A 25694-nucleotide genomic window follows, 5' to 3' on the forward strand; every position below is an offset into this window, starting at 1 on the left:
TACTACTAGGTTGGTTGCTCTAATCTACTCTCCTTCCTGCCTATGCCAGGCTCACATGCTTTTGATCTAGAGAAGGATACACGTGCTTCCGCCCACAGCGTCCCCTTGAGCAAGGACCTCCGCCTTTTGGGCCTCGTTTAGTTATGACAAAAAACCAAAAGCTTTTTAAGATTCTTTGTCACATCAACAACATATGTATGAAACACTAAATATAGACGAAAATTAAAACTAATTGCACAATTTACATATAAATCGCGAGATAAATCTGTTGAGTTTAGTTAGTGCATAATTAGATAATAATTGTCAAATAAATATGAGAGTGTTATAGTATCAAAAATCAAAAAAATTTCGAAACAACGGCTGCTCCTGCAAGCCTCTCTGACACGCTGCGGAGCCAACACTTTGGTTAATGTGGACACTTTGCACCATCACGGAGGCTGAGTCATACAGCCAACGTGTAGCGTCGGACTTGGTCTAACATCTCATAATCATCACTAGCATTTGTCATCCACTTTTTTCTACAGGATTTATGATTTTATTTCATCTATGGGTTTTTTGGGTCATATTGACAAGGTGATGGCGATGATAGCGATTTGAAGTTAGGTCCCTCAGACCTTTTCCTACCTCAACAACGTTTGATCTGGTTGTTGAGGTCTCTCTGTGCTTTCCAAAGGGAAGCGGTAATATTGACAAGGGAAGTAGTCATTTGGCTTAATTTCAATGCCATGATTTCACATCTTCTCCGGTGTGGCACACAAGGCTAACGGTTAGTGGACCGAAGTAGGCTAAGGTACGAGCATGATTATTAGCGATGTCCTTGATGTCAGCATGGGTGAGTTGTTGTTTGGTTTTCAATGTTGCGATTTCAACATTTTATTTTAGTTTGTTCTATGCTAAATTTGTCAACACTTCTGGTCTGGTTGTCAGCAGAGAGTGGATTTGTTTGGTCTTCAAAGACTTGTATGCCTAGGTTATCTACATGTGTTCGTTTCTCTTAATACCTTTTCAATATATTTTTCAAATTTTGACGGATAGCAAACAATTGAGAAACAAGAGGGCAGATCTTTTTTTAATATGTTGTTTTATGACAAGTTGAACTGTCATGTCCTAATAATTTTAAAGTCTTTTTGTGTCAAGTTGTTGTGCATTGTGCTTATGTACTAACTATTGTTTTCTTTGATAATATCATATAGGTGGACTTTTCTACGGTATTTAAACAAAACACTACACACTTCCTCTTCTATAGCATAGTATAACTTATGTGACTTACCATTCCAACAATTTTCTCTATGAATAAAAAATGCACTATACACTTTTCGCAACATAACTCTTTTTTCAGTTTTGCAAAAATGCACCACACACTTTTGGCAACAACAATTTTTCACTTTATTTGTGAGTGTACATGAGAAACACTACCCACATCACTCCTATCTTGAGTCTTCCTTTAATTTGGCAGTTCTTTGGAAACTCTTTTTAAGTGGCAAACCTTTTGAATTCTAGGGACCTATTTGGTTGATAGGGACACTGATATTAACAAGTCAACCCAATAACAGATTACCCAAAACAAAAATGGTGGTGTAAATACGCAAAATTTGGCCACTGAGTTTAGGTTCAAATTAGTGTCAAGTTTATCAGGTAACCCAATCAACTTGTCTTCATCGTTCATCAAATCGGGCCAGGATTCCTCAAGGTACAAGAGAGTAGCAGTCTACAACATATCTGTTGTCACAAACATGTGTGGTGAAGCTGCTACAAGGTTGATGTGCAATGGACTGAAGAAGTCGACCAAGGTGCAGGCGTTATTCTTAGTGATGTCCTTGATGTCGGTGTGGCTAAGCATGACATGCACATCCTTGAGGATGTTGGGGTGTGGCACACTAGGCTGACGGGCACTGGATTAAAAAGTCGAGTAAGGTGCGGGTGTGGTATTAGCAATGTCCTTGATGTTGGTGCAGGTAAGCCGGACATGTGCATCCTTGAGGATGTTGCAGTGCAACACGCCGGGAAGTTGAACTTGCACGGCTGAAGGATAGTGGACTGAAGAATTAAGTTGGCCAAGGTGTTAGTGTAGTTATTAATGATGTCCGTGCAAGTGAGATCAACACACACTTCCATAAGGATGATGGACAAAGGATTGAATACGTGGACTAAGGTGATGCCGAGGTGATTATTAGTGATGTCTTTGATGTTGGTGCTAGTGAGCCTAACATGCACATCCTTGAGGATGTTGGGGTGCAGCACTCTAGGAAGTTTGACTTGCACGACTGATGGGCAGTGGACTGAAGAAGTCGACTAAGGTGCAAGCATGATTATTAATGATGTCCTTGATGTCAATGTGTGCGAGCCCGACACATGCACCCTTGAGGATGTTGGGGTGCAGCATGCCGGAAAGCTGAACTTGCACGACTGACGGGAAGTGGGTTGAAGAAGTTAGCCAAAGTGCAGTGAATGTGATTATTAGTGATGTCCGTGTGGGTGAGCCGACACATGCATCCTTGAGGATGTTGGGTGTGGCACACAAGGATCGTGACGGTGGATTGAATAAGTTAGCTAAGGTGCGAGCATGATTATCAATTATGTCTTTGATGTCGGTGCAGGTGAGCCCGACACGCACCTTAGAGCCCAACACTACACACTTCCTCTTCTATAGCATAGTGTAACTTATATGACTTATCATTCCAACAATTTCCTAGGTGTATAAAAAGTGCACTACACACTTTTTGCAATGACAACTCTTTTTCCACTTATGTGAAAATTGCACTACACATTTTTCGGAACCACCTTTTTCACTTTTGTGAGTGTACACGAGACTCTCGACATCATTCTTTTGTTGAGTCTTCCTTCGGCAGTTTTTCGATACTTTTTATGTGGAAAACCTTTAGAATTTTAAAGACCTAATTGGTAGACAGGGATATAGATTTTAACAAGTCAATACAATAACCCATTACCCAAAATAAAAATGATGATGTCAATGCCCAATAACTTGGCCCACCGTGTTTTGATTCTAATTAGTGTCAAGTCTGTTGGTTTGTGTCGGGTAACCCAATTGTCCTGTCTTCGGCATTTGTCAGCTCGGGCCAGGACACCTCAAAGCACAAGAGAGTGGCGTCTACATTGTTCACCCATGTAGCTGTTGTCGCTGCTACCTTCGGCCCAGAGCTTGCATGGCCCAGAGCTCTTTGCCAGGAGCCCAGGACACACTGGGGAGTTGAACTTGCACAGCTAGCAGCTGCACCTTCGCCGGTAATAGTAGCACCACTGCCACTGCAAACAGGTATGATGAAGCAAGCTGCTACAAGACTGACAGGTCCTGGCTTTCCGGAGAGCTCACACGGTCCTCCTCTACCTCTGTTGCCATGGCCTCCGCCGCTTGCACCGTCAGGCTGCCAGTACGGGGGGCAGACCGCATAGCAGATCTGCTAAGGCTTTGTTTAGTTTCCAAAATTTTTCAAGATTTCTCATCACATCAAATCTTGCGGCATATGCATATAGCATTAAATATAGATAAAAAAGATAACTAATTGTACAGTTTACGTGTAATTTATGAGACAAATTTTTTGAGCCTGGTTAGTCCATAATTAGATAATATTTTGTCAAATAAAAATGAAAGTGCTACAGTAACAAAATTAAAATTTTTTGCAAACTAAACAAGGCCTAATAACAAAAATTTCAGTTCTCCACCATGATCCAATCCCTCTTCGCCTGCGACCCTGCCACACTGGCGGACCTGAAGTTGACCACCTGCACTGGGTTATGTGGCCTGACCATATGCTAAACCTTGACTACGTCATATTCTCCGGAGAGAAGGCATGGGAGTGGCTAGAGACCATGATCTCGGCAACCATATCAATGTTGGAAAGCCGTGGCTGGCGAACATTGCCTTCCACCATGTTGCCCCCGGCGGGGGCCTCCCTGTCCCTGGCGCGTGGATCGTCCACGCGCCCAAGAGCCAAAAGACTACGGGAGGCTGATCCTTAACTTTGAATGTGCCACATTTCAGGTGTGTGCGAGCATATATCACCATCATTGCATAAAAGCGTTTCACTGAGGCATTTTTTATTTCCATAAGCATGCAAGCGGACCGCACCTAACAAAGGATTCCGTTAATTGTGAACTGAGCCTAGCTCAGCTGGTTAGGGTCCTTACGGTGGAACCTTCCTCTGGGTTCAAGTCTTCAACTTGACACGGCTCGCATTTTCAGAATTTAACGGCGTTGTGCTTTCAGTGGTAGGTGACGTTCTCGTCGACAACGAGGTGTCTGCACGGCAACTTCGTCAATCTCGAGATGTGCCAGCACATACTTTCAGAGATGCTCATAGAGATAGGGTTTGCGTACGTGTGTTCATAGGAATGAGTGTGCGTACGTGTTGAGCTTCAACGTCCGTACTTGTGTAATTCACAAAAAAAGAAATTCCGTTAATTAGCTAGATATCTAAACACCCTTCCACCTAATATGTAGATAGTGATCTGTTATCCAACCATATTAACTATGTGCTATTAGCTGGCTAACTACTATCAGCTAATGGATCCAAACATACCCTTAGAAGCCAACAAGCCCTTACTTTATGTGTAGCACACCTTTTTTCTATGACATTTCCTATCCGATACCTCTAGAGAAGTGTCAGACACACTTACTAGATAAAAAGATAAAAGTGTCTGAAACATTTCACAAGTGGTGAAGCAAGCCGCTACAAGGGTGATGGGCAATGGATTGAAAAAGTCAACCAAGATACGGGCGTTATTCTTAACGATGTCCTTGGTGTCGGTGCGGGTGAGCTCGATACACACATTCTTGAGAATGTTGGGTGTGCAGCACAACCGAGAAGTTGAACTTACATGGCATGAAGCATGGCATTCTAGGCAAGTGGAGCCTGCAGTGCATGCTCAAACCGATCCATGGGTATAAATGGACATGCAGCCTCAGCCCCGTCAACATGAGGCTCTTTTTTGGGCTGGTCTAGTGTTGTACGGCCCAGGCCAGCCCAACACGATGCACAGGGTCATGCTTGGGTTGCATCGCAAGCACGACGGGCTGGCACGGCACGGTAGGCCAACATGGCCTGACATTTAGAAGAAGGCCTGGTGGTGGCCCGATGACCTCTAGCCTGCTAAGAGCCCATAACTGCGCCTCCTTCCATCCTAAGAAGTAACCCTAACTTCCTAGTTCCCATTCCCCTCCCTCACGATGCAGGAGCACAACACCGCACACACGGCCCTAGCCCCATGTTCCCTCGGCCCGCGCATCCTCTAGCTTCGAGTGCAGGGCAGCGACCGCCTCCATGCCCATCCTCCACGCCTCGTCCCTTGGCTCCCGACCTCGCTTCATTGTGGAAGGTGCTGGCGCCCCTCTCGGCTCCATGCCTCTCGCGCGCTAGGCCTCCTCCATGGCGGCATTGACCTCCATGCTCCATTCTCCCCTATGGATAGATCTCCGTCGAGTGCGGCATCCTCGAACTCACTGCCTGTCACTGCAGATCTAGCATCGACCTTGTGGTAAGTTGCGAGCGTGCCAGCAGGGCGGCCGCCGCCACCTCCCACGGTGGTTGCGACCCCTCCCCCCCTCTCTCTATGTGCTGGTATTTGGTCGGCCTCGAGATAGCCTGGCCTGCTAAAAAGGTCGTGTTCATTAGGCCAGCCTAACCTGAAAGGTGGCCCATAGTGTTGTGCTTGGACCAAAGGCTAGGCCCACATGTCTGAGAGGCACGGCCCATAGGGCACAATGTGACATGCCGGCTTGATGTCATCATATCGTCAAGCCAATGGTGCTTCTATCTAGACAGTAAACTAGCTAGATCAATGCACGGATAGTTGGTTGTTTTGCTGCAGCTCGAAAAGCACGTGCCTCTCGCCCATCCTCCACGCCTCCATGCCCATCCTCCACGCCTCGTCCCTTGGCTCCCGACCTCGCTTCATTGTGGAAGGTGCTGGCGCCCCTCTCGGCTCCATGCCTCTCGCGCGCTAGGCCTCCTCCATGGCGGCATTGACCTCCATGCTCCATTCTCCCCTATGGATAGATCTCCGTCGAGTGCGGCATCCTCGAACTCACTGCCTGTCACTGCAGATCTAGCATCGACCTTGTGGTAAGTTGCGAGCGTGCCAGCAGGGCGGCCGCCGCCACCTCCCACGGTGGTTGCGACCCCTCCCCCCCTCTCTCTATGTGCTGGTATTTGGTCGGCCTCGAGATAGCCTGGCCTGCTAAAAAGGTCGTGTTCATTAGGCCAGCCTAACCTGAAAGGTGGCCCATAGTGTTGTGCTTGGACCAAAGGCTAGGCCCACATGTCTGAGAGGCACGGCCCATAGGGCACAATGTGACATGCCGGCTTGATGTCATCATATCGTCAAGCCAATGGTGCTTCTATCTAGACAGTAAACTAGCTAGATCAATGCACGGATAGTTGGTTGTTTTGCTGCAGCTCGAAAAGCACGTTCAATCAGGCCTATTTGGTTCCTTGTATTGTAGATAATATCTATCTGCTAATAACTATATGTTTTTATCCAAACAGGTATAGATAGTATACCAACTAATTATCAGTTAGAGATCTCTAGATAACAACTATCTCACTAGTTCGTTCAAATTAGTATCCCTTTGTGTGACTGTCTCACAGTTGCATTGCACGCCTATGGATGGCGGGGGGGGGTCCTCGCTCTTCCGCATGTGCCCCCCACCCTACCTCGCTTCCCTCGCCCAACCATCGGCCACTACACAGAGCCCACACGCCCTCCCGTCGCTACTCGCTAGGCCTCCTCTTCCTGTGTTGTCGGGTCGTCAGCATAGGGCCACATCGCATCCCTTCTCCGAGCGGATCCGTTTCAGTTCTCCACCGCGCTCTCGTCCCTCTTTGCCTACGGCCCTGTCATGCTGGCCGACCTGAAGCTGACCACCTGCGTGCTCCCGCCACCGCCCGCCACTTGCCGCCTTCGCTGGGTTCTCGGCAGCCACGCTAACGCTGGAGAAGCTGCGGGTAGCGAACATTTCCTTCATCATGATTTAACCTTTTTTTACAATATTTTCGATCCCTAGACATCTAGGGCATGTTTGGTTCCTCTTGCTAAATTTTTTAGCTAAAAATATTTTAGCTACTCTTGGGTGACTAATAGAACTAAACTATTTTAGCTCATTTTAGTCAATGTGTTTGGAACTTTAGCTACTAAAATGACTAAAGTTTAGCTAGCTAAAATTTAGTAAGGGAAACCAAACAGAACCTTAGTCTAGAGAAGTGTCTGAAACACTTCTACATAAAAGTGAAAAAAAATGACATCTAGTCTAGAGAAGTGTCTGGGACACAAAACATTTCTAGATGTTCCGAGACATTTAATAAGCGGTGAAACATTCCACCAAGACCATCACACATTCACATACTCAGCAATCTTTGGCTATAAATAGCACTAGACACGCACACCATACATGGTATATTGGAGGAATTTATTTTCATCTTATACAGCATCTCATTTTCGTCATGTGTTCATGTCAGTCATTCAGAGTTCCTGCAACCATATACATGGGATGCATTTCAACTTGCACATGCCTCCTTTCGACCATACTGTGTAAGAAATTACATACAAAGTGTTAAGCTTGGCCAGTGTTAGGCTTGGCCCCTACCTACTTGGGGAATGGGGATGCTCCAAAAACAAATGTCATCCCTGCTGGGAATGAAGTGAACAATGAAGAAGGCTGTTCTGAAGGTTTTGCAGCTATAAGAATATATGATGATGTGAACATGAAACATCAAAGCAAGAAAGGATGACTCTTAGTATTATTAAATCATATATGATCCTTTGCATCTCCACCCCACATAGACTTAGGACAATGACTATTACGGTCACACAAAGTGTCAAAAACCAATCTTGCTGCTAAGCTATTATAGACTCCCCATAAGGTACAAAGGCTAGAAGCCAAGTGAGGAGCTCATTGAGCATGTTCCACTAATTCCGCCACTCTGAAAGGTGTACTGTATGCATCATCCCAACATGCAGCTCCATCAATTTTGACACTCTGGATTACTTCTTGGGGGAAAAGCCCTAGATTTGACGCTCCAACTGCATCAGAAGAACATATCAAGATTATGGCCAAGAAAGGAGTAACAAAGGACTAAACATTCTGTGCAGAATCTAGATAAGTGCATAGCATGTTAGGGGAAACACAACTCAAGGGGAAGCAAAACAACCACTGATAGGGCAGGCCATCTCCAAGTCTCAATGTATCATTGCTAGCTGTTCCTGCCCTCCCTGACGCTCTGACATCGCCACCAACCTGAAAATTTTGCATTGATACAAACAAATGTCCAATGACTAGCTCACTTTCACATAGCACATCACACAACACACACATTTACCAAACACAGCTGCCTATTATTATTAACCAATAGCCATAGCATTTTATTTTGTTACACCACCAGGTTCCACCGGCAGACTCCTAAGAGATAGATTATTGAGAGCGACTACTACAGAGTAAACAGACCACCAGCAACTGCTTGCAGGAGATCCATCACCCAACAAAGACACTTGCGATGACTACTCCAGTGACACAAAGATGACGACGATGACTACTGCTATGGTGGTATCAACACTAATCCTGCTGCATGTTCTGAGGCTTGGAAGGTGCATGCATCATCCCAACATGAAGCTCCACTCCGCCATCTGGTTTAATTGTTAGAGGGGAAGCCATTGACCTGATGCTCCAGCTGCATTAGAGAACACATGTCATCCCAACCTGACGCTCCAGCACGCCTTTTTTTGTGACAACATTTCCTATCCTCAACATCTAGAGAAGTGTCAGAAACACTTCTAGATAAAAGTGTCAAAAACATTTCTAGATATTCTGAGATATTAAGTATAATCCACATGATTTAGCCTCGTCATGATTTCACAAAAGTCAACATGTTAGCAATCTTTGGCTATAAATAGCACTAGACATGCGCACCATATGTGGTATATTGGAGGAATTCATTTTCATCTTATACAACATCTCATTTTTGTCATGCATTAATGTCACTCATTCAGAGTTCCTGCAGCCATACGTGGGATGCATTTCAACTTGCACATGCCTCCTTTCAACTATACTCCCTCCATACCTAAATTAGTTGACGTTTAGGACATAATTGTGCTTACCAAGGAGTCATTAATTAGGGGCTATTCTTCCATGTTTACCCCTATTAAATAGGGCTGCGGGTATCCTATATACAACAATCGAGGCAATGCTAGGATGGCCAGGTGGATGTGCTTTCAGCTAGGCGGGCAGAGTTCGAATCCCTTCATTAACGTTTTTTCCCAGTCCACGTGATTTGATTTTGCATGGCGCGTGCTGGTGCTAGTTTTACATGTGGGCACACACGTTTGGCCGAGTTTTACGTGTGGGCGCGCGCATTCGACCGAGTTTTACGTGGTTTTTGTTTTTTTGGTTGTGCGCTCGACGCTGCGATTGTTGGTGCTCGACGCTTCTAATTTTACATGTGGGCGCGTGCGTTCTTAATGTGGCCGGGAAACGAAGCGATACTCAAGGGCAACTGGGTCATTCTCCACCCATCGGCAGCCAGGACGTCAACTAAAACGCAAACGCACCTCCCCCTCAGAACGTCAACAAATTGAGGTACGGAGGGACTACTGTGTAAGAAATAATTGCGTAAAAAGTGTTAAGCTTGGCCAACACCTACTTGGGAATGCTCCAAAAACAAATGTCATCCCTGCTGGGAGTGAAGTGAACAAGGAAGAAGGCTGTTCTGAAAGTTTTCCAGCTATAAGAATACATGATGAAGATGTGAACATGATGTTTGTTGGGCGCACTAGAAGATGATTTGAACGCACTGTTGAATATTGAGATTCGTGTGAGTAAACTTCAGAGCCGAGCCAGTGCTCCTCCACCTCTTCAAGCTGAAAATCTTCCACATGGAGTTGTTACAGTGCACTGCAATATCACAACTTGCAGTTCTGCATACGTGTCATTTCCTGTTTCTGGCAGTGACCAAACTTGTTTTGATGATAACCTTGTAGAGAGCCATATCAAGAATGAATTTATGAGAAGAGGCAGTTAGTTCGTGTTCTATTGAATAGTGAGGATAACTGTAGCCATCCTCATATGAGCCTTTACCTTCCATGTGCTTGGCTTGTGGAGCTTCTACTTTTGAAGTCTGGATAACCTGCCTAAATGGGCAGCACAGTTTTGAAACATCTTGCACCAGAAATCTCCTACAGAAGCTTGGTTGCACTTGGAATCGCTTGGGTAAATGGTACACCAGTGTCCTCATTTGATAGGCAGGATGCTGATCGGCTTCTTTTCTTTTGCTCTAACCAGTGCAAAGATCAAGCTATTCAAAATATCTCATATGCCCATCTATCAAGCTGGTCAGCATCCCTTACTAAGGATAGAACCACTGGAAGTATCGAGTAAAAACAGATGCCATTTGGTGCAAAGGAGTTGAAGAGGATAATAAGATTTCCCTAGCATTGAAACCAAGGCTAAAGCCTGCAACAATGAGTACATCCCTTTATGGGGTTTCCTAGTCCATCATTCATGATGCTAGCCAAGTTAAACCTAGCTTGCTATCTAGAGAAGTGTCAGAAACACTTCTGGATAAAAGTGTTATTAGAAACACTTCTAGATAACAATGTCAAAAACACTTCTAGATAAAAGTGTCAGAAACACTTGATTTTCTCGATACAAGTGTCAGAAACATTTTAGGATAAAAGTGTCAGAAACATTTCTGAATAAAAGTGTTAGAAACATTTCTAGATGTTGAGACATTTAGTAAGTGGTGAAACATTCCACTCAGAACATCACACATTCACACTCAAGTCTCAGAAACAAAGAAGAAGGCTGTTCTGAAGGTTTTGTGAACATGAAATATCTTGTCTGTGGAGTACCATGCACCTTGGATGCATATTTGTTGGGGGCACTAGAAGATGGTTTGAATGCACTGTTGAATATTGAGATTCGTGCAAGTAAACTTCAGAACCGAGCCAGTGCTCCTCCGCCTCTTCAAGCTGAAAATCTTCCACATGGTGTTTTAGCCCCTCCCAACAACTAGATTTTTACCCATGCACTTACATTGTCTTATAGCTATATTTACACCGCCTTATTACTATATTTACAATGATTTCTTCTATGTAATTATTAGAGGAAGTGATGTAATTTAGGAATAACACAAATATATGCCTATGTTTTGTTTTAAAAAAATTAAAATATTTCTGTGGATTCCAAGCATGAGAGAAATATGTCAAATTGTTCACAAATTATGTTCCAGATCATGGCGTAGTACCTGTTCTTGCGCTGCTGCACGCCGTGATAGTTCTGCACCGGGGGCACATGGCCGCCACCTGCGCCGCCCACTCGGTCCTCGCTGAGGCCACCGCCTTCCTCGTGAGCTCGACGATGCCGCCGCCGCCTTGCATCCTCGATCTGAACTCGATCGCTCGCCTCCTGCCGGATGGATGTGCAGCGACTGCAGCTGATGTGAATGTGCTAGGGTTCGACTTGGACGACAATGGACGGACAACCTGGGGGCCAATGGCGGAGGGTGTTTTCATTTCCATAAGCAGGCAAGCGGACCGCCTCTAACAAATGATTCCATTAATTAGATGGGTATCCAAACACTTCCAGCTAATAGGTAGAGCAGCTAATGGATCCAAAGCCAGGCCTCAGAAGCGAACAAGCCCTTTATGTATAGCACACATTTTTTTGACAACATTTCCTATCCTAGACATCTAGAGAAGTGTCACAAACACTTCTAGATAGAAGTGTAGGAAACACTTCTAGATGTTCTGAAACATTTAACAAGCGGTGAAACATTACACCAAGAACATCACACATTCACACTCAAGGTATAGAATCAACACGTTCAAAGCAATTTTTGGCTATAAATAGCACTAGACATGCACATCAGTGGTGTGTTCTACTTTAAGTAAACACTCCTCAACCTCGTTTGGGATCTAGCCCCACACAAGATCAACTAATAAAAGCACAATAAATTGTGAATCATTTTATCTGAGACAATTTTAACCAATTCCCAAGAGCTGTCAGCATCTACCTTTGGCTGTACTTTGCACTTCTAGCTCGAAGAATAATCTAGTCGCATAAAACGGGTTCACCCCCTTCGACCCTCGACCCAGGTTCACAGGTTCATTTTCGATCCGAAGTGTAAAAATCTCTCGCAGGTAGCGTGCCACGTACCACGACGCCGTACCTTGAACCCATCGACCCAGAAACTTTGTGCCTATTCTTTCCCTATCAATTGTGGCCTTTGACGCCTCCTTCCCTATAAGGGCACTCCAATGCAGAAACTACTATAGTTTCTATATGGGCATTAATCGTATTGCCATCTATGCTTTTTGCTGATGTGGCAAGATAGTTATTGAAGAGAGAGAGGAAAAATCATACAAACCTGCTCGGTCCTGCGTTGGAGAGAAGTGTGATTTCTATCTTCTTCCCTAGATCACATGCGCTCGTCTCTCGGCACGTGGTCCGACTCTCGTCTCCCGACCGCCGTGTGGCGCAGACCTCGCGTGCGGTCATCCCAGTGTCGATCTGACTCGTCCGGCGACCGGCGGGGTCATCATCTCGGTGTCCAACTCAGGTGGGGTGCTGACCCACACGACGCACCAGCGGGCGCGCTTGGTTCCGCAAGATTGCGCCATACGTCCTCTGCCTCCCCTCCCCCTCACTGCCACACCATCGCATGCGCTTTCCACAAGCGCCCTACACATGGCCCCGACCACTCCCGTGTGCGCTCGATCCCATCCCCGATGCTTCTTCTCCACACGTGGGTAGCCGCAAAGATGCATGGCGTAGGCCACCGCAGAGCGGTCGGTCGCACTTGTGCGTGTCGCAACAAGTCTGTGCATGTTGTTATGTTCCACGTGAAGATGTGTTCCATGGCTGTGGTCCTGTGCATGTTGCTGTGGCCTGTGGCTCTCGTAGCATGTTCCATTACCATGTTCACAAAGCCATATCAACCTTCTTGATCCATGTCTGGATCCTAACACATGTGTTAGGCATTTCGAAGTCCTACAGCCACTCTAGCAGAAGCATCATACCTCCTGAATGTTAGTAAACTCAAGGCTGGCTAAAGCTGCATGCAGTGTAATAGAAACCCAGGAAGCGTGAACGTGTCTTGAATGTTAGTAAACTCAAGGCTGGCTAAAGCCACATTGACCTGACGCTCTAGCTGGAGAATACATATATCATCCCAACCAGACGCTCCAACATGCCTTTTTTATGACAACATTTCCTATCCTAGACATGTAGAGAAGTGTCAGAAACACTTCTGGATAAAAGTGTAAGAAACATTTCTAGATGTTCTAAGATAAAAGTGTAAGAAACATTTCTAGACGAATGACCGCATGAGGGGCATGCAGATGCAGGATACGTCACCGCGTGTCTGTAGCGACAGGTGATGTGGCTTGCTTGTGGCTTGCAGCCAACATCCCTTGGACTTTGCAGTGGCTTTTCAGTGAAGTGGCAACATGACTGCATGCCGCGCCTGCCGGTACCAGACAAGAGGTTGTTGGAGCATGCATGCAGTAGCCAAACTCTTTTTAAAATACCGACTCCTGACACAAGTGTTCGGCATTTCAAAGTCCAACAGCCACTCTAGCAAAAGCATCATATCTCTCGAATGCCAGTAGACTCAAGACTAGCTAAAGCAGCATGCACGATAATGGAAACTCAGGAAGCATGAACATGTCATGAAACTTCAGTTCATGGTGAAATCTCTGTTTCATTTGTCACAGGTGACTCCCACTTTATGGCCTTATGGGCCACACACAAACCTAGCAGGCCATCAGGTAAATGTGAGAAATCCATCCCAAGTCCAAACTTTGAAAACTACGAATAAGGATGACATTAAAGATAATGGAATCACCATGCTTGTATCTAAAGACGAGTGTTTCAAAAAAAGACATAATGACATGTTTCTATCACTAATATACAGCAAACAACAATAAATGCAATAAAGGTCTAGAAAAGTAAAAACAAGAGGTACGGTCAACTAACACATTCAGACACAAGTCACCTGAAGATTGGGCACGTCATCAGTCATCACCAACAGCAATCCTCCCTCCTCTAGCTGCCCTGCCCCTCCCCATCACCTGCCGCTGCGCCACTAGCCTAAAATCAGTGATATGAAACGCTGCAATGAAACAACTATGACACATAGCAGGCTCACTTTCACATAGCACATCACACAACACACATTTACCAAACACGGCTACCTATTATTATTAACCAATAGCCATAGCATTTTATTTTGTTACACCACTAAGTTCCACTCCTAAGAGATAGATCATTGAGAGTGACTACTACAGAGTAAACGCACCACCAACAACTGCTTGCAGGAGATCCATCACCCAACATAGAAACTTACGATGACTACTTCAGTGACACAAAGACGACGATGATGACTACTGCTATGGTGGTGTCAACACTCAACACTAATCCTGTAGCTAAGCTATTACAGACATCCCAGAAACCAACTGAGGAGCTCATTCAGAATGTTCTAAGATTTGGAAGGTGCATGCATCATCCCAAGATGAAGCTCCACTCCGCCATTTGGTTTAATTGTTGGGGGGAAAGCCATTGACCTGACACTCCAACTGCATCATAGAATGATATACCATCCCAATCTGACGCTCCAGCACGCCTTTTTTTGTGACGACATTTCCTATCCTAGACATCTAGAGAAGCGTCAGAAACACTTCTAGATAAAAGTGTGATAAAAGTGTTAGAAACATTTCTAAATGTTCTAGGATATTTAGTAAGTGGTGAAATATTCCACTCAGAACATCACACATTTACATTCAAGGTATAGTATAACCCACATGATTTAACCTTCATCATGATTTCAACATGTTCAAAAAAAATCTTTGGCTATAAATAACACTAGACACGCACAACATATGTGGTATATTAAAAGAATTCATTTTCATCTTATACAACATCTCATTTTCATCATTCGTTAATGTCAGTCATTTAGAGTTCCTACAACCATACATGGGATGCATTTCATCTTGCACATGCCTCCTTTCGACTATACTGTGTGAAATAATTATGTACAAGGTGATCTCATCCAAGATATTGTAGAGTATTCAAGAGCTAGATCGGAGAACATTGCAAAGACAAAGATTATAACTCACAGCAGTTTAATCCAATTATTACCATCACCATGATTTTTTACTGAAACAAAAAGTGATCGAAACGATGCCTCAAATTTCATTGTTTCTTATTAGAATGTAATGCCAAATTATCTGCACTGATCAACAAGTTTTTATGCATTGCCAAACACATTGGACATATGGTAGGATGTTTCATCAACATCGCCTAAACTAGGCATCTGTTGCTGCTGGAGGTGGCACAAGCCACTCATCTACTAAAGGCGGCATAAACCAGACTAGGTGACGATGCTTTCTAGGCTTACACAGCAATGCCCAAACACTAGCCATAGTATCGTGCACGACTTGCTCCCGGCCATCAATAGATGTGCTTGAGCTTGCTTCATCATTTTCTATGTGATCAATCTGACTCACTATCTCCAGCCTGCTAGTAACCGGCTCTGTGGCATGTGAACATTGCCTATGGTGCGGACCATGAGCACTCTTAGGCCATACAGAGAGTTTGAAGCATGTTCACAACTAGCAAGCCATCTCCGGCGTTCAAGTTCTGTCGCTTGGACCTTTATGGATGCCTGTGTGCCGACTTGAGGCCTTGGAGAGCACCATCCAAAGAACCCCATAATGCTGGAGTGGGCAGCCCTGGTCGCTCAATCTTTATCTTGCCCATGGAGTACATCTCAAAGTCAGCGAAGGAGAAGATAGAATTCATCCTATCTGCACCCACCGCATCATCCAGGAAATATATGCTCCCGCCTTGGAACCCTTTGTACTGCACTGCCTCGAATGATCTAGAGCAACCTCTTGCAATGGTGACCTAAAGAAGTCTGACCTTTTTTGGTGATGACATTTCCTATCCTAGACATCTAGAGAAGTGTCAAACATTTCTGGATAGAAGTATCATGAACATTTCTAGATGTTCTGAGACATTTAGTAAGTGGTGAAACATTCCACTCAGAACACAACACATTCACACTCAAAGTATAGTATAACCCATATGATTTAACCGTCATCATGATTTCACAAAAGTCAACTTGTTCAAAGCAATCTTTGGCTATAAATAGAACTAGACACACGCACCATATGTGGTATATTGGAGGAATTCATTTTCATCTTATACAAACCTTGTCCAACAATAGGCTAACTTTCACATAGCACATCACACAACATACATTTTTACCAAACATAGCTGCCTATTATTATTAACCAATAGCCATAGCATTTTATTTTGTTACACCACCAGGTTCCCCCAGCAGACACCTAATAAGAGGTAGATTATTGAGAGCGACTACTACAGAGTAAATGGACCACCAGCAATTGCTTGTAGGAGATCCATCACCCTACACAGACACTTACGACAACTACTCCAGTGACACAAAGACGACGACGACTACAGCTACGGTGGTGTCAACACTAATCTTGCTGCTTAGCTATTACAAACTTCCCCGAAGCCAACTAAGGAGCTCATTCGGAGACTTGGAAGGCACATGCATAATCCCAACAGGAAGCTCCACTCTGCCATCTAGTTTAATTGTTGGGGGAGGGGAGCCGTTGACCTGACGCTCCAGCTGCATCAAAGAACACATATATCATCCCAACCTAATGCTCCAGCATGCCTTTTTTGTTACGACATTTCCTATCCTAGACATCTAGAGAAGCATCAGAAACACTTCTGGATAAAAGTGTTAGAAACATTGTTAGATGTTCTGAGATATTTAGTAAGTGGTGAAAACAAACGTGATTGGAGGGGGAGAGGCCCCCACCGTATTTCATTAAGAAGAAAGCGATCCTTCTCGATCGCGAAAGAACCCCCAAACCCTAGCTACGCCAGCGAGGGGATTTTTATTTACCTCCAGCCTGAAATTCGCTCCCACAGGGATTCAAACTCAAGACCTGAGGGGTGCCGCAGGAAAGTTCTAACCGATTGAGCTAGAGTCCTTTGGTGAAACATTCTACTCAGAACATCACACATTTAGTATCACACACATGATTTAACCTTCATCATGATTTCACAAAAGTCAACATGATCAAAGCAATCTTTGGCTATAAATAGAACTAGACACACGCGCGCGCACACACACACACTATATTGGAGGAATTCATTTTCATCTTATACAACATCTCATTTTCGTCATGCGTTGATGTCAGTCATTTAGGGTTCCTGCAGCTATACATGGGATGCATTTCAACTTGCACATGCCTCCTTTCGACTATACCGTGTAAGAAATAATTATGTACAAAGTGTTAAGCTTGGCCCCCGCCTACTTGGGGATGCTCCAAAAACAAATGTCATCCTTGCTGGGAACAAAGTGAACAAGGAAGACGGTTGTTCACAAGGTTTTCCAACTATAAGAATAAATAATGAAGATGTGAACATGAAATTTCTACCATGCACCCTGGATGCATGTTTGTTGGGCACACTAGAAGATGGTTTGAATGCACAGTTGAATATTGAGATTCGTGCAAGTAAACTTCAAAATCGAGCTAGTGCCCCTCCACCTCTTCAAGCTGAAAATCTTCCACATGGAGTTGTTACAATGCACTGCGATATCACAACTTGCAGTTCTGCACACGTGTCATTTCTTGTTTCTGACAGTGCCTTGTTCCGATGACCAGCTTCTACAGAGCCATATAAAGGGGCAGACCCAGTGCTGGAGGCTCCCACATGAGTGGAGTCTAGGGGAAGGGAAAAACCGAGGCAAGCCTCCCCCCGCAAAATCTGCGGAGAGGCTAGTTCGAACCCATGACCTGGTGACTCAGTGAGACAGCTCTCCCCATTGTACCAGGCCTGCCCTTCTTCTAGAGAGCCATATCAAGAATGAAATTATTGAGGAGAGGCAGTTACTTCATGCTCTATTGAATAGCAAGGATAACAAGCCATCTTCATATGAGCCTTTACCTTCCATGTGTGGCTTGTGGAGCTCCTACTTTTGAAGTCTGGATAGCCCTGCCTAAGTGGGCAGCACATGTTTTGAAACATCTTGCACCAGAAATCTCCTACAGAAGCTTGGTTGCACTTGGAATCCCTTGGGTAAATGGTACACCAGTGTACTCATTTGATAGGCAGGATGCTGATAAGCTTCTTTTCTTTTGCTCTAAGTAGTGCAAAAATCAAGCTATTCAAAATGTCTCATATTCCCATTTATCAAGCTGGTCAACATCCCTTACTAAGGATAGAACTACTGGAAGTATAGAGTCAAAAGAGATGTCATTTGGTGCAAAAGCAGTTGGAGGCGATAATGAGAGGTCCCCATTATTGGAACCAAGTTTAAAGCCTGCAACAATGAGACCCCTTCCCCACTCTCGCAAGCAACAAATGCATCCCTTTATGGGGTTTCCTCAGTCCATCATTCATGATGCTAGTCAAGTTAAGCCTAGCTTGCAGCAGCTCATGTAAAGGACAATGCAGTACCTGTTATCGCAGTGACTCAAAGAAAATAATCATCCAGGTCACCATCATCCCAGTCATGTGTTCAGCCATCATTCCCATTGAATCCTCAACCAATGAAGAAGCATCGGTGCGATCGGTTGCCTATCCACATTTGCTATGAAGAAAACTTCTTAAAAGATGTCATGCAGTTTCTACTTCAGAGGGGCCAAATCCGACTTGTACCTCAGGGAGGACTGGACAAATTTCCTGACGTAGTGTTAAATTCGAAGCATCTTGATTTATATAACTTAATAACTTATACAAAGAGGTGGTATAACTTAACACAATACACGAACAACTAGCTATTCCGCTACAGCCTGAAAAGCACCTTAAATCAGAAGCGAACAAGCCCTATAGCACACCTTTTTTTGTGACGACATTACCTATCCTAGACATCTAAAGAAGTGTTAGAAACACTTATGTAAGAAGTGTCAGAAACATTTCTAGATGTTCTGAGACATTTAGTAAGTGGTGAAACATTCCACTCAGAACATCACACATTCACACTCAAGGTGTAGTATAACCCACATGATTTAACCTTCATCATGATTTCAGAAAAGCCAACATGTAACATGTTCAAAGCAATCATTGGCTATAAATAGCACTAGGCACGTACACCAGCGGTGTGTTCTACTTTAAGTAAATACTCCTCAACCTCGTTTAGGGTCGAGTCCCACAAGTGATCAACTAAGAAAAGCACAATAAATTGTGAATCATTTTATCTCAGAAAGTTTTAACAAATTCCTAAGAGCTGTCAGCATGTACCTTTGGCATCAACTTTGCACTCCAAGCATGAAAGGTAGTCCTTCCCAGGCAATTGTGGCCTCTGATGCCTCCTCTATGAGTGCATATCATGTTAGGGGAAAACAACTCAAGGGAAAACAAAACAACCATTGATAGGGTAGGCCATCTCCAAGTCTCAATGTCTCATTGTTAGCTGATGTTGCCCTCCCCGGACGCCCTGACATCGCCACCAACCTAAAAAAATCTGCATTAATACAAACCATTGTCCAAACACAGTTGTCTACTTTTATTAACCAATAGTAATAGCATTTTATTTTGTTACACCACCAACAGACTCCTAAGAGATAGATTATTGAGAGCGACTACTACAAAGTAAAAGGAGCACCAACAACTGCTTGCAGGAGATCCATCACCCAGCACACACACTTATGACGACTACTACGAGGACACAAAGATGACGATGATGACACGCACAACATATGTGGTATATTGGAGAAATTCATTTTCCTCTTATACAACATCTCATTTTCATCATGCATTAATGTCAGTCATTTAGAGTTCCTGCAGCCATACATGGGATGCATTTCAATTTGCACATGCCTCCTATGAACTATACAGTGTAAGAAATAATTACATACAAGGTGATCTCATCCATAGATATTGTACAGTATTCAAGAGCTGGATCGGAGAACATTGCAAAGACAAAGATATATAACTCAAAGGTTACTCCAATTATTCTGATCACCATGATTTTTTACTGAAACAAAATGTGATCGAAATGATGCCTCAAATTTCATTTCATTGTTTCTTATTAGGAAGTCATGCCAAATCATCCACACTGATCAACAAGCTTTTATTTATTCCCAAACACATTGGGCATATGGTAGGATGTTTTGTCAAACATCGCCTAAACTAGGCATCTGCTGCTGCTGGAGGTGGCACAAGCCACTCATCTGCTCAAGGCGGCATAAACCAGACACGGCGACAATGGTTTCCGGGCTTACACAGCAATGGCAGAACACTAGCCACAGTCTCGTGCACAACTTGCTCCCCGCCACCAGTGGATGTGCTTGAGCTTGCTTCATCCTTTGCTACATGATCAATCTCACTCACTATCTGCAGCCTGCTAGTAACCAACTCTGTGGCATGTGACACATTGTGTATGGTGCGGACCATGAGCTCTCATGGGCTATATAGAGAGTTTGAATCAGGTTCACAACCAGCAAGCCATCTCTGGCGTTCAAGTTCTGTCGCCTAGACCTTCGATGGATGCCTGGGTGTCGACCTGAGGCCCTGGAGGGCACCATCCAATGAACCCTGCAATGCTGGAGTGGGCAGGCCTGGTCACTCAATCTTTCTCGCCCATGGAGTACATCCCAAAGTCAGCAAAGGAGAAGATAGAATTCATCCTACCTGCACCCACTACATCATCCAGGAAATATATGCTCCCGCCTTGGAACCCTTTGTATAGCACAACGTCGAATGACCTAGAGCAACCTCTTGCAATGGTGACCTAGAGAAGTCTGACCTTTTTTGTGATGATATTTCCTATCCTAGACATGTATAGAAGTGTCAGCAACACTTCTGGATAGAAGTGTCAAAAACATTTCTAGATGTTCTGAGACATTTAGTAAGTGGTGAAACATTCCACTAAGAACATCACACATTCATACTCGAGGTATAGTGTAACCCACATGATTTAATCATCATCATGATTTCACATGTTCAAAGCAATCTTTGGCTATAAATAGCACACCAGCGGTGTGTTCTACTTTAAGTAAACACTCCTCAACCTCGTTTAGGGTCTAGCCCTACATGTGATCAACTAAGTAAAGAACAATAATTGTGAATCATTTTATCCCAGGAAACTTTTATGAATTCCCAAGAGCTATCAGCATGTACCTTTGACATCAACTTTGCACTCCAAGCTCAAAGGATAATCCTTCCCTGGCAATTGTGGCCTCTGACGCCTCCTTCTCTATAAGTGCAAAGCATGTTAGGGGAAAACAACTCAAGGGGAAGCAAAACAACCATTGATAGGGCAGGCCATCTCCAAATCTCAATGTCTCATTGCTAGCTGATGCTGCCCTCCCCTGATATTCCACCAACCTAAAAATCTGCATTAATACAAACCACTGTCCATGTACAGGCTCACTTTCACATAACACATCACACAGGACTCAAATTTACCAAACACAGCTGCCTACTATTATTAACCAATAGCCATAGCATTTTATTTTGTTACACCACCAAGTTCCACTAGTAGACTCCTAAGAGATGAATTTGTCGAGGATGTCAATAGGGGGTACCCCAGCCAACACTCACAACGAGAGGATTCACAAACAAATCGAGGCTCCAGCTCAACGCTCCGACATAAATACGAGATCACCGAGGCACGGTGTCGACCGTGGCCTCGAACACGGAAACAGGGTCCAGCGAATCGATAGGGGCTCGATGACCAGCGACCGTCGAATACAGAAGTAGCGTCGAGCGAATCGACGGGCCTCGAGCGCAAAGGCGTCCCCCGCCGCCTATCACGGGTACGGAAGCCAGGGCATTTAATGCGACTGCCATGCTCCCACCTAACCCGACAGTCACGGGAAGCGTGATGGGGGAACAACAAGGTTGGATGAAGGTACGATTCGGCACAGTGCTGCAGGCATGATATCCCATCACGGCATCCCTCGAGACGCATGAAGTCAGCGCTCCCCCGTAACAAGGCCGCCCGTGCCATCCGACCCTCGAGCAGACACGTTCCTTCCCAGGAAAGGATCGGGCGATGGATGTCAGCGCTTCAACCACCTCAGACATGACTACTGCCACGACGTACAAGCGTGCTCGCGCCTAAGCCAATACAAGATGATGTATAGGAGTTGAATTCGGGAAACATACGCACCATCATCACCAAAGTACCCCATAACGAGACGGCTCGAGGCCACGCCGGTATGGAAGCCTTGAGTAGGCTAGCGCCATACCCCTATTGAGGCTTATTCTAATGCCTACACCCTGTAACCTAGGTCTCCCCTTGGAACTATAAAAAGGGATACTAAGGACGACACAAGAGGGACACACGCAACACACTCATAGAATACGATCCTCACACACCACCATCGGCTAGGACTTAGAACTCTTGGCCACATCCACTTGTATTCACCCCTGCGCAAGCACTTAGGTGCAAGATAATACAGAGTCTCCCCCCCCCCCCCCCCCCCGCTGGACGTAGGGCCTTCTCTTGCCCGAACCAGGATAAATCTTGGTGTCATTCTTGTATCACCATCCGGAAAAGGGAGCACGCACACAAATTCACTCGGTGTCACCTCCCGGGGTCAAAACACCGACATAATTATTGAGAGCAACTACAACAGAGTAAACGGACCACCAGCAACTGCTTGCAAGAGATCCATCACCCAACACAGACACTTACGACTACTACTCCAGTAGTCCAGTGACACAAAGACGACCACGATGACTACTGCTACGGTGGTGTCAACACTAATCCTATTGCTAAGCTATTACAGACTTCCCAGAAGCCAACTGAGGAGAGAGCTCATTCAGAATGTTCCGAGACTTGGAAGGTTCATGCATCATCGCAACATGAAGCTCCACTCCACCATATGGTTTAATGTTGGGGGCAAGACATTGACCTGACGCTCCAACTGCATCAGAGAACACATATATCATCCCAACCTGATGCTCCAGCACACCTTTTTTGTGACAACATTTCCTATCCTAGACATCTAGGGAAGTGTCAGAAACACTTCTAGATAAAAGTGTAAGAAACATTTGTAGATGTTCTGAGATAAAAGTGTAAGAAACATTTCTAGGCGACCGACCGCACAAGGGGCATGCAGATGCAGGCTGTGTCACCGCGCGTCTGTACCGTTGGGTGATGTGGCCTGCCTATGGCTTGCAGCGCCAACAGCCCTTGGACTTTGTAGTGGCTTTTCGGTGAAGCGGCGACAGGACTGCATGTCGTGCCCACGCTGTGTGCTCTGTGTGTTTAGTCCCTACTACTAGTACCAGACAAGAGGTTACTAGAGAATACATGCAATAGCCAAACTCTTTTTAAAATACCGACTCCTGACACATGTGTTAGGCATTTCAAAGTCCAGCAACCACTCTAGCAGACACATCATATCTCTCGAATGCATAGACTCAAGGCTGACTAAAGCGACATGCACCATAATAGAAACCTAGGAAGTGTAAACATGTCATGAGACTTCAGTTCATGGTGAAGTCTATGTTTCATTTGCCACAAGCGACTCCCACTTTATGGCCTTATGGGCCGCACACAACCCTAGCATGGCATCACTAGAAGGTAAATGTGAGAAAACCTTCCCAAGTCCAAACTTTGAAAACTACGAATAAGGACAACGTTGAAGATAGGAATCACCATGCTTGTATCTAAAGATGAGTGTTTCAAATAAAGACATATAAGGACATGTTTCTATCACTAATATACAGCAAATGACAATAAATGCAACAAAGGTCTAGAAAAGTAGAAACAAGAGGCATTGGTCAATTAACCAGAGGCAGATTCAGGACCGAAGTCACCTTGGAGATTGGGCAGGTCATCAGTCACCACCAACAGTAATCCTCCCTCCTCTGGCTGCCCTGCCCCTCCCGATCACCTACCGCCATGCCACCAGCCTGAAATCAGTGAAATGAAATGCTGCAATGATATAACTATGACACACAGCAGACTCACTTTCACATAGTACATCACATATTTACCAAACACAGCTGCCTATTAGTATTATTAACCAATAGTCATAGCATTTTATTTTGTTACACCACCTGCAGACTCCTAGGAGATAGATTATTGAGAGCGACTACTACAGAGTAAACGGACCACTAGCAACTGCTTGCAGGATAACCATCAGCCAGCACAGACACTTATGACAACTACTCCAGTGACACAAAGACAATGACGATGACTACTGCTACAGTGGTGTCAACACTCGACACTAGTCCTGCTGCTAAGCTATTACAAACTTCCTAGAAGCCAACTTAGGAGCTCATTCAGAATGTTCTAAGACTTGGAAGGCACATGCATCATTAGAACATGAAGCTTCACTCCGCCATCTGGTTTAATTGTTGGGGGGGGCATTGACCCGACAAGAGAACACACATATATCATCCCAACCTGACACTCTAGCACGCCTTTTTTTGTGATGACATTTCCTATCCTAGACATCTAGAGAAGCGTCAGAAACACTTCTAGATAAAAGTGTCCGAAACATTTCTTGATGTTCTGAGATATTTAGTTAGTGGTGAAACATTCAACACAGAACATCACACATTCACACTCAAGGTATAGTATGACCCACATGTTTTAACCTTCATCATGATTTCACAAAAGTCAATATGTTCAAAGCAATCTTTGGCTATAAATAACACTAGACACGCACAACATATGTGGTATATTAAAAGAATTCATTTTCATCTTATACAACATCTCATTTTCATCATGTGTTAATGTCAGTCATTCATAGTTCCTGCAACCATACATGGGATGCATTTCATCTTACACATGCCTCCTTTCGACTATACTGTGTCAAATAATTATGTACAAGGTGATCTCATCCATAGATACTGTAGAGTATTCAAGAGCAAGATCGAAGACCATTGCAAAGACAAAGATATATAACACACAGGTTAATCCAATTATTCCCATCACCATGATTTTTTACTAAAACAAAAAGTGTTCAAAATGATGCCTCAAATTTCATTGTTTATTATTAGGAAGTAATGTCAAATTATCCGCACTGATCAACAAGCTTTTATTTATTCCCAAACACATTGGGCATATGGTAGGATGTTTTGTCAAACATCACCTAAACTAGGCATCTACTGCTGCTGGAGGTGGCACAAGCCACTCATCTACTGAAGGCGGCATAACCCAGATAGGGCAACGATGGTTTCTGGGCTTACACAACAATGGCCAAACACTAGCCACAGTCTCGTGCACAACTTGCTCCCCGCCACCAGTGGATGTGGTTGACCTTGCTTCATCATTATGTGATCAATCTCACCACTATCTGCAGCCTGCTAGTATCCGGCTCTGTGGCATGTGACACATTGTGTATGGTGCGGACCATGAGCTCCCTTGGGCCATACAGAGAGTTTGAAGCAGGTTCACAACCAGAAAGCCATCTCTAGGATTCAAGTTCTGTCGCTTGGACCTTCGATGGATGCCTGGGTGCCAACCTGAGGCCTTGGAGAGCGCCATCCAAAGAACCCCACAATGCTAGAGTGGGCAGGCCTGGTCACTCCATCTTTGTCTCGCCCATGGAGTACATCCCAAAGTCGGCGAAGGAGAAGATAGAATTCATCCTACCTACACCCACTGCATCATCTAGGAAATATATGCTCTCGCCTTGGAACCCTTTGTACAACACTACCTTGAATGACCTAGAGCAAC

At 44.6% G+C, this 25694-nt stretch overlaps 1 protein-coding gene and 3 pseudogenes across 9 annotated transcripts in view; 3 read left to right on the forward strand and 1 right to left on the reverse strand.

Moving 5' to 3' along the window:
* The window catches only part of LOC8062529 (presenilin-like protein At2g29900), a 41239-nt gene that overhangs the window by 10692 nt on the left and 4853 nt on the right, over positions 1-25694 (reverse strand). For 3 of the 9 annotated variants that reach the window (XR_002455417.1, XR_002455419.1, XR_002455418.1), the window contains one exon: positions 23647-23920. The exons of the other annotated variants lie outside the window; for them this stretch is intronic. The gene's annotated coding sequence lies outside the window, so the exon portion shown is untranslated. Of the gene's footprint in view, positions 1-23646; positions 23921-25694 lie in introns of those variants that run through there. 9 annotated transcript variants of the gene reach the window in all.
* Positions 6857-11033, forward strand: LOC110437657 (annotated as a pseudogene).
* Positions 17187-17740, forward strand: LOC110437342 (annotated as a pseudogene).
* Positions 18284-19277, forward strand: LOC110437338 (annotated as a pseudogene).

Source organism: Sorghum bicolor, chromosome 1 (assembly GCF_000003195.3).
Source record: "Sorghum bicolor cultivar BTx623 chromosome 1, Sorghum_bicolor_NCBIv3, whole genome shotgun sequence".
In the NCBI taxonomy this organism is placed as follows: domain Eukaryota; kingdom Viridiplantae; phylum Streptophyta; class Magnoliopsida; order Poales; family Poaceae; genus Sorghum; species Sorghum bicolor.